The following is a 10,821-nucleotide window of genomic DNA, read 5'->3' as shown; positions in this document are numbered from 1 at the left end:
AAAAGGGTTGTAATTTCTTTAAATGGGTCGATGAGGAAGTGGTGGATTGGCAGAGAGATGTGATGAATGTCCTCATTTTTGAGAAACATAAATATGCAACCGAGTTGAAAATACTGAGGGCAAGAATGGCATGTTGTGGCCAGGAAAAACAAACTCTCTCCGCTGAACTAGTAAGAGTCAGAAACGAACAAACAATGGTGGGTAATGGATTGGCATTAATGGTTTTATGTGTTGTGATATCCTTCCTAATCAGTATCATGGTCATGAAATTTCTTGCATAAGTGTATTTTAGTGTATTTCCAGCAATTATGCAGAAATTAAAATATGTAACTCGGTTTATTGACTTATTGTCATATTCAGAAATCATGTTTCAAACTAATCAGTGTCACCTCATTTCCTTTAGGTGTTAATGTTGGATTTGGTTTGCTTTTGGTATTTTGTTAAAACTAATTTCATTAATAAAGAAGTGCATAGCAAAACATTATGAAAACTATATGAATTCAGCTTCTTCAAACATTTATAGTAGTGATTTCAACACAAAAACTAATATTATCAAAAGCGATAATTCCATTTTCCATAAGAGTAGCAAAACAGGCCAAAGCTTATAATAGAAATATAAGGCTGATCACTAAGTTAATTGTAATTTGTACAAAAATAGGGCCCCTAAGGTTTTGAATTAATATGCCCACAACTTTAAAATAATTGAGCTCGGACGTAAAACGGCCACATCTTCAAAATAATTTTGAGATCTTCAACTGTAATTGGAAGGTGTTGTTGCCATGGTAGAAAGCCCAGCTCCGAAAACAAATGGAAGGACATCCCGTGCTACCCATTTTTGACAGTAATTATACATGAAGTAGCAAAGTTCACCATAGGCCGGACCATACCTAATACCTCCAACCCAACGATTTTGGGAACTTAACACCAGCCCATCATTAGCAAAAACAGGTTATACTACTTGTCCATCAGTGTTGGCCTTGGCCTTCCTAGCTCTTTTTTTCCTTGGCTTAGGAATTGGAGTCGCAGGTTCAACAACATTCAAGCCATAACAATCAACCTTCATAAAAGACATATATAAATATATAAAATTTATAAGACACCAAACTACAAGACATATATATAGCATATCAATAGTTAAGAGCAAGTAACATTACCGGAATGCGTGATGCAGTAGCTTGAGTTTGTTACTGCACCAAAGTAAATGCTTTCTTCCCTTTCTTTTCCGTACAGGATAGAAATCATTTTTTCCTTGGTCTATGCGCCTTTTTCTTACGGGAAACAAGATCCCCAACATGAGTAGGTAAGTCAGAAGACTTAGTTGCTGATGCAACCTGTGGTGTAAGGTATATATCCTCGACACCAACAGCAATACTATAACCCTCAATCATGATATCATCACATGCCATTGTATCCTCACATGGCATGGCTACATTTGCAGCATCAGTTGCTTCCATGATGGCAGCATCAATGATTTCCTCTAAATTGGAAATCCCTTAACAGCCATTTCAACATACTTTTCTTGCACAGAGGCTTTAAGACAAAGTCTCTCAAAACGGACCATTAGGTTATCAAACCTCTTGACTTCCTCCATTTTGGAAGGATCATGATAAGCCACCTTAACTCGAGTGTGACGCCTTTGAACATCTTTACACCAACGCCTTAATATATACTTCTCAGGAACTTCGGTTATGTCATTCACATCATACACCTTGAATTGATGCCTACACATAATTCTGTGACACTCAAATAACTTACACTCACAAGCAGCCTCTTTGGTTTTAATGTTGAAATGCACAATGTAAACTCTCTTCCTGTTAATAGGAATCTCCTTCCTCTGGTCTTTGTGGTAAATCCATACTCTATCTTCCACAGAGTGCTCAACATTATTTAACAACTCTATTTTGGAAACAACGCTGACATACAAAAGCCTTGCCAACTGCTCCTGGATTTCTTCAAATTTAGCATCTGTGTAGACCTTTTGAAAAACCTTTTCAAAAGGGAAACTCGTAAGGACATGTCTAACCCTCATTGCAGAGTTTGCATCGACTTCTTTCTCCAAATTCACCCGATTCTCCATAGCATCGCAATACCTTTATGCAAACTCATACAAACGAGTGTCCCGCTTTACATATTTATCAAAAAAGCTATTTATGCTCTTCGAACGCTGTGTAGTCTTATACCCGCCCAGAACAAATGCTTCATATAAGCCGGGATCCACATATGTCTTTTATCATACAGCACTAAACAAAAAAAAAAAAATTTCTAGTAAAAATTACTCCAGCAACTTTTAATCCAAAAGATTTAATTTCAGGTACGTAAATCAAGTAAGAAGTGACAAAATAGAACGCAGCAGAACAATAACAATTCATACATCTGACTATAACAGTATACACATTAATACCCAAAATAAATTCAAAGTAGAATTTTAATTTTCATTATTACCTGTAAGCTAGTCATCATTTACAAGACCATATGACTCCATTGCTAGGGTCCAATTAACCTCAAATTATTCTTCGGTCAAACTGTCATATATAACATTAAGTAGAACGTCATGGAATTCGTCGTACTTCGAATACTTTCCCAATTTGTTGTCGAACTTATTAAGGATATGCCACAAACACCACCGATGCTTCGCACCAGGCATTACAATACTCAATGCTTTTCTCATTGCCGCACACTAATCTGTCAAGAAACCAACAGGGACCTTGCCACCCATGCACTCTAGCCAATTGTTAAACAACCACACATGTGTGTCGGTGTCCTCGTGAGATACAAGGGCACATCCTAATAATATGGTCTGACCGTTATGATTGACACCAACAAAATTATAAAAGGGAAGCTCATACTCATTAGTAATGTATGTCGAGTCAAAGCACATAACATCCCCAAACTCCTCATACACTACCCTACTCCAGGCATCAACCCACATCACATCAGTCAACCTACCCTCATCATCTAGCCTATACTTGTGAAAGAAGTTCTGATTATCGGCACTCATCTTATCGAAATAGGCAAGCATTGCATTTGCATCACCACAACTCATCTTAAACTTCTTCTCCTTAGCTAGAACATTCCTTAGGTCTCTTTCGGTGATGGCCATGTTCTCAACTCCGCCCTTCTCTTTTGCCAAACTACGATGTAATTGCGTCACTTTACTCCCCGCACTACAGCCATTAATGAGCTTCCTCTTAACCACACTAGTTATTTCATCCTGCCGAAACATTGAAATATATCTTAACTTCCGGGGAGTAGGAATGTGATTCACATGCACTACATCTGCCTTCCTAACTTCCCATGAACCATCCTGCTTACAAACTGCCCTCATTTGCACAAGACAACCACATTTCTTCGTCTTCCTACGATTTAGCTACAAACTTAAACCACCACCATAAACCCTTTTCCCATTAACTTTTCGTCTTAGGTCAGGCTCCCAGCACATTCACATCTCCATATGTAACTCCTCAACTTACTTTTATCACTTCTACCATTCTCAATTTTGTAATTACCAACTGCGCGTAAAACACCAAAAACTCACTGCATCCCGTACTGCCTCTAGAATTTGTCTGCCTCCTCCCAACTACTGAAAACCATACCTACTTCAGGGTGGTTCAGTTTATCCTCAAACTGTCCTTCTTCATTCTCAACCACACGGCCTAAAGGAGTATAAAAGCCCTCCTCTAAACCATGCTCCAAATGGTTGAAATCATCAACAACTGAAGCAATAAGGGTTGATAACAACTCCACCTGCCAAAAAAATACATTACATTCAACTTTAAATGCTCTATTGAGGAAGTCTACAATTCAAATTGCCCACAAAACAACTTTGACATGTACACCAGACTATTATCAAAAACATACAGCACACAACTAATTATACCTCCTCAATCTGTCCTTCTTCAGTCTCTACCACACAGCGTAAAGGAGTACAAAAGCCCTCCTCCAAACCATGTTCCAAATGGTTGAAAACATCTACAACTGAAGGAATAGGGGTTGATAACAACTCCACTTGCCAAAAGAACACATTACATTCAACTTTAAATGCTCTATTGAGGAATTCTACAATTCAAATTGCCCACAAAACAACTTTAACATGTACAACACACTACAATAAACATACACCAGACTACTATAAAAAACATAGAGCACACAACTAATTATACCTCCTCATATTCTTCCTCATGTGACACAACATCAATTTATGTATAAGCTTGTTCCATTTCTGTATAAGAATCTTCCATTTCTACAAAACAAAACATAACACAGCCATGTCACTTCAATTCAAGTTCGTTCAATATTTTAGGTCAATATAAAACAAAGTTTCAAGAATTAAGCTCCATATCAAACCAAGCAAATATACCAACTCCAATTCATATATTAATGTTAATATAAAACCAAGGATTTATACAAACTTGAATTCAGAAATTTAGCCCACCAAATTCAACGAAATTTCTAATGGGCTTAACAAATTCAACGAAATTTCAACAGCTATTCAAATTGGCTTAAGATTCAATAAGTTCCTTCATATACTCCCCATATTGTAGTATATTTAGAAAAAAGAAAAAAAAAATTGTGAAAATTAAAAATTAAAGGATTAAAGATAGCTCCAACTGTATTAACACTAATGGTCCGAAAATTATTGTAAAAAACAGTAGTTACTTATATACTTCAACAAGACTACGAAGAAAATGAAAACAACACTAACTAATCCCACTGATACGACATTCCAAAAACAACATAACCCAACCAATTCAATCAATAACGTTTCAATTAACAAAAAAACCCTAAAAATCAAAAGAACAATTCACCTGATAGAGAAGACTTCAGCATTTATGGGCGAGCTACACCTCTTGACAGACAGTCTCCTCTTATTACAGTTGACAGGATGCGGAGCCAAATCTACTCGGATTTTCTTCGATAGAGTTTAGTGGTTTTCCGGCCTTCACAAAACCTTTGGCGCAATTTCGATTTTTTTTTAGCGGGTTTTGGCTTTTACCCCCCTACTATCACTTTTACTTATTTTAATTATTTTTAGCTTTTAAAAAATTGAAAAAATCATTTTTTATTATGGTATGGCCTGGGCTTATCCCATACCTGGTAGTGGGTAATACTTACTCTTACCTACAACCCCCCCCCCCCCCCACAAAATTACCATAATACCTACAACCCCTCCCCCTTTAGTTTCCTACATTTTCTCTCTCCTCTTATAAATTAGTTTTATTTACTAATATTTAAAATTTCTCCCTCCTCATAATTTTACCACTTTCTTTCTCCTAAACTACCAAAATCTTCTAAATATTTCTTGAAAAATAAATCAAATGCTCTTAGATATGTACTTGTAAAAGAATAATGCTCGTAATTATAGAGAATAATTTATAATTACGAGCATTATATTATGGCACCTTTAGGCTATGTTTTCTTTATATTTCTATGCTCGTTTTTAGTCGTTTGTGTCGTGTTTATAGAGAATAATGCTCGATTTGTGTTATTTTGTGTTAGTGTAGAGAAATGCATGCTTTTAATGGTTTTCTTATCGTTTTATTCATTTCTCGGCTATTTCTCTCGCTTCTCCGTTTCTTTGTCTTGTTTTGTAGGTACGTCGTGGGCTATATGCATGGAATTTGAAAATAGCACCCACTAGCATCAATATGCACTTTTCGGAATTGAATTTGAGTTTGAAACAAAGGAAAACGAAGGATTGCAAAGTTTCAAATAGGACCTTTGTTCATTGTTTCGGCCATATCTCAAGTTCTACAACTCGGATTGATGTGATTCAAGTTGGGTTAGAAACTAGACATAAATAGCTTTCCAATGATAGGTCGCACGCCCTCATACGATTCATAGATTGAGAGTTACAGCCTTCCGAAGTTAGCCCTGAAATTCTGCCGCGGGCGCGGGGTTGCTGTAGCTCCAAAACTGCCGTTTTTGGGCAGTAAGCACCCGCGGTTGTCCCGAGGGCGCGGGCCTTGGCCCCACGGGCGCGGGCTTGGGCCGCGGGCGGGGCTATCGGGGTTTCCGTCTTCCTCCGCGGGCGCGGCCTAGTTCCCCGCGGGCGCGGGTTTCCGGGTCTTTTACGATTTTTAAGCTTCTTTTCTCCTTTTGTTTATATAGTTTTTGGTTTCCTTTTTTCTTCATTCATGTAATTCTTTAGTTTTAGAATAGTTTTCTATCTCTTAGGTTGAGAGCTTCTCTCTCTAGATTAGGAGTAGTTTTAGAGAGAGAAAGTGAGGAATTTCAATGGTGATTGAGAGATTGAAGATGCAAGTGTGACAATTGTGTTGGAGATCTTCCTAATTATCAATGAGCATTTCTAAACTCTATCTCATTCAATTGTTTTGTTTAATTAGATGTTTGTTTGGTTTGATTTTGATATTTGATGTTTGATTAGAGTAATTGTTCTTGATATTTTGTTAATTCTTGTTGTCTATAGTTGATAGTAGATTTGATGATGATGTTTCTTGAGTAGTTTACTTACTAGGGTTTGGGTAAACATGTGTGATTGATGGATTGAGATTGATTTGGAAATTTGAGTAGTTCTTGTGTTGTGATTAAATTGATTCATAGAGGTTTGCATGTTGCATAAGTTTGATTGGAGTAGCTAACCATGATTGCTAGCATTGATTGCATGATTGAATTGATTGACATGACCACTTGATATCGATTTGATCATAATTAGTTGAGTATTTGATTATGTTTTTTCATATTGTTTAGCACTAGAGAAATCTATGTTAGAGAGTGTGAGGATGATTAGTTGAATGCCCCTAATTGCTCCTACTATTTGTCTTTGCATTGCTTGGATTGCTTGACTCCCTAATTAGCTTGGTTATCATTAATGCATGTTGATCCCCATTCCCTAGTGTTTCATTTGTTTGATTCTTGATTTAGGAAGTAGAATAGCGCTACCTTTCACCTTAGACTTCGACCTAGCTTAGGCGTTAATTAGAAATACTTGAACATAACCGTTCCTAGTGGTTCGACCCTTGACTTACCTATATACTTGTATTTAGGTAGTTGAGTGATTATAAATTTGTTTGACCGTAGGGAGGATTAGTTCAACGACATAGTTTTCCCCACGTCAAACTGTTTCATCGTTCTGATTGCACAAAGGGCATATGTTGAACAGGATAATGTTGCTTTTGTGAAGAGTGTCTCGAAGATCTACACTGTTATGAAATATTTGCCAAAGAAAATTTGGAGTTTAGGAGGGATGTCTTTTTCCAAAACCATAAATTTTGAGATACTTGAATAGATCTAAGAGGATTTTCAGGCCAAAAAAGTGAAAAAATAACTAAAATTGTATAGAATGCTTGGCATGACCTGTCCCCAACATGGTGTAGCCAATTCACATACTTTCTCCTGTGTTCAATTTACATCACTTTTCTTAAATGGAAGTTTCAAATTAGATGCACTACTTTTCTTTTTAACTAATAAATTATCTCCATCTCTATCTCTCGTATGACATTCACATGGGCTCTATTTATCTCCTTTCCCTACTCCAAAAATTGCCTACGAGTCGTAAAAACTAAAGTGATGCAAGTAAAGAAAAAACGGAGAAAGTATAAGCAATTAGATAAGTAATGTGGTCACTCTAACGATCAAATGAGTTTTTTTTATGGATAAGGGTTTAGTGGGTTACCGCAATAGAAAAATGAGATAACTCTTATAAACAAGTAGAGTAATTAATTTAGTAGTCAAAATAAAAGAAGAGTAATTACTTGAATGAACAACGATTACATAGTATTATTTTAGTTAATTGATGTTACGCGTATAATAAATTAGAGTTACTCTTATGAGAAAATTAATACTACTCACATGAATAATTGAGATTACTTATATTAAGAAATAAGGATTATTATTATTATAAGCAAATGTGCCCACACTATGTGACTAGCCACACACAAGACTAGACCTGGCAAACGGGTCGTTCGGGTCGGGTCAATTTCAGGTCAATCGGTTTTGAGTCCGGTCGGGTCGATTCGGGTTTCGGGTTTCGGGTCAATGATTACTTGGGTCGGATTGGGTGTCGGGTCAACACTTCGGGTTGAGTCATTTCGAGTCGGGTTAGTTCGGGTTGGGTAAGTCTTCGGGTCCAAATGTCGGGTCAAATTCAAGTCGTGTCAATTTGGATCGGGTTAATCTTCGAGTACAGTTGTCGAGTCAAGTTATGGCCGGGTCATGTTTAGGTCGAAACTTTGGGTCAAGGCATCAAGCTCAAATAGTGAAATTTATTATTGTTATTGTTATAATTAGGAAATTTTGAAAAATACCACCATGTATAGTAGTCAATTTTGACATTACCACCTCAAGTTTTTTTTTTTTTTTTTAATCTTACCACCTAGTTTTTTCCAAAACCTTTAAAACTCCCACCACTTTTGCAAGTAACGTCATCATGGGTCCCACTTCTGCATTTTCCCTTTTTTTCCTTCTCTCTTCCTTCAACCTCCCTCGATTTCCCTTGTCTTCCTTCTCCTTTATTTCAATCTCTTCTCTCAAATTTGATTTCAATTACACAAATTTCGCAAATTAGGTATAAATTTCTGCAATCTAACCTTCAACGAATTGAATTGATTAGTGTAATTAGGGTTTGGGTAATCAATTTGGGGGTTTTTCTAAATTCGAAAAATTAGGGTTTATGATTTGAAAATTGAATGAATAGCTGGACAATTAAACAAGTAATTGGGGCAAAAACATGTAATTCCCTCTTTTGCTAATGCTTTCGCCCCAATTACTTGTTTAATTGTCCAGCTATTCATTCAATTTTCAATTCATAAACCCTAATTTTTTGAATTTAGCAAAACCCCCAAATTGATTACCCAAACCCTAATTACACTAATCCATTCAATTCGTTGGAGGTTAGATTGTAGAAATTTATACCTAATTTGCGAAATTTGTGCAATTGAAATCAAATTTAAGAGAAGAGATAGAAAGAAGGGAGAAGCAAGATGGGGGAAATCGAGGGAATTCGAAGGAAGAGAGAGGGAAAGAGAGGGAAAATGCAAAAGTGGGACCCATGATGACGTCACTTGAAAAAATGGTGGGAGTTTTAAAGGTTTTGGAAAAAACTAGGTGGTAAGATTAAAAAAAAAAAATTGTGGTAATGTCAAAAATGACTACTATACATGGTGGTATTTTTCAAATTTTCCTTATAATTACTATTGTTTTTAATAAGAAATACTTCGTATAAATCTATGTGTCAACATCATTGTTATTATTGTTGAGAGTTATTATAATATTATTGTTTCATATATATAATTACTATCATTGATTAATTAGTCAAAAATTCAAATTAGTTCGGGCTTGTTTTTTAACAACTTCACCTTATAAAAATAAGTTTGAGGTCTAATAACTTCAAATAAATTCAGATTAGTACAGATAAGTTATCATAAGCTTATAAGGTCCAATAAGTTTAATAAGGTCTAATAAATTTAATAAGTTCCAATAAGTCAAAATAAGATCTAATAAGTTCTAATCAAGTCTAATAATAAGATCTAATAAGATCCAATAAGGTCTAATAAGTTCAATAAGGTCTAATAAGTTGAATAAGGTCTAATAAGTCCTGATAAGTTCAGGTCCAGTAACGTGAAGAGATTACACCGTGCGTAAAAAGTGGGAAAGAATTTAAAGGTAACATTTTAAAAAAGACGAGTAATAGTAATAATAACAATAACAAGTGCTCCTAATCAAGTTGAACTCTTTATAAATTACGAATTTAAGAGTACTAAATACACGCACATTAGTCATGTCATGTAAGAGTGTTAGACCACGTAAGTGTAGACACCCAAATGTGTCTCCTCAAAAACCAAACACAGTGATGAGTACCTTTCACGTCACTTGATTATCAAACGAGGTGAAAGTGTGAAAAGTCTTGTGATGTGGTCGTTTTAATAAAAATCTTCCCTTCTGTTTTCGAAAATCTACTCTATTTATGAAAATAGCCAGTTCGATTTAACTTGGTTCATGATAAGGGTCCAATAATAGTGTAGTTAGATCGGTCTCACAAAGAGCTTTCCAATGATATATTATAAGCCCAATTCCGATGAATAATGAGGAAGTTATGGCCAAAATACTAAATTGGGCCTGAAATGGTTTTATGGCCCAATGATCTAGTGGAGGGCCCATTAGTTATTTATTCCTAAAATTAGTAGGATTAGTTCTAGTCTTCTAGAATAATCTAGAAGGTTATTTTGAATTCTAATAGAGTTAGGATTAATAATTATCTTTTGAGAATAATGAATTTGATTTGAAATAAAACAAGTGTTTTATTATGATAAATCTGATTTAAAGTTGATAAACACGGAGTTTAATTGCTTAATTATATTAGGAAAAGGATTCCGTACAAAAGCGTGTTTTATCTTTTAAACCAGCCCCAAACGACAGAGCCTGTCACCATGCGTGATCCCTGTCGTTTCGCGCTGGGTCCTGTCGTTCGCGATAGGAGCCAGTTTTATTCCGATTCAAATTCTAGCTCTTTTCTATCGTTTCTGGATTATTCTCTCTATAAATAGGGTCGTATTTCCCCGTTTTCAATCATCAACAGTCATCTAATTTTATTCTCTTCTCTCTCTTAAGCAATAGCTTATTCTTCTCCCTCTTTCTAAACCTTCCCTTTTCAAATACAATTCCGCATTCACGAGTTCTAGACACACCTAGCCAAGCTCGAAGTTGCCTTCGCCCTAGACGTGAAAGGTTGATAATTTATGAGGGTTTGGTCCCAAATCCCCATTTCAATTATTTGAATTAATTGTTTGGTTTAATATTTTCCTTGAAGTTACTAATGTGTGTATTGTTTTGATAGAAAGAGATACGAGGCATCAAAGTAAGTTT

At 35.7% G+C, this 10,821-nt stretch overlaps 1 long non-coding RNA gene across 2 annotated transcripts; it reads right to left on the bottom strand.

Moving 5' to 3' along the window:
- Positions 1-602: 602 nt before the first annotated feature.
- On the bottom strand, positions 603-4,965 carry LOC145585074 (uncharacterized). 2 transcript variants are annotated; one of them, XR_014100545.1, is made up of 6 exons: positions 4,806-4,965; positions 4,161-4,240; positions 3,878-4,005; positions 2,443-3,744; positions 1,155-2,240; positions 603-1,057 (listed from the first exon to the last, which is right to left on the bottom strand). It is a non-coding gene; the product is annotated as an uncharacterized LOC145585074 (long non-coding RNA). The 2 variants fall into 2 exon arrangements; XR_014100546.1 differs by having other exon boundaries at positions 3,878-4,000.
- Positions 4,966-10,821: the final 5,856 nt, after the last annotated feature.

This window comes from Chenopodium album, chromosome 16 (genome assembly GCF_948465745.1).
Source record: "Chenopodium album chromosome 16, dcCheAlbu1.1, whole genome shotgun sequence".
In the NCBI taxonomy this organism is placed as follows: Eukaryota; Viridiplantae; Streptophyta; class Magnoliopsida; order Caryophyllales; family Amaranthaceae; genus Chenopodium; species Chenopodium album.
Note: the sequence above shows the minus strand (reverse complement) of the source record. Positions and strands in the feature narration are given on the sequence as shown.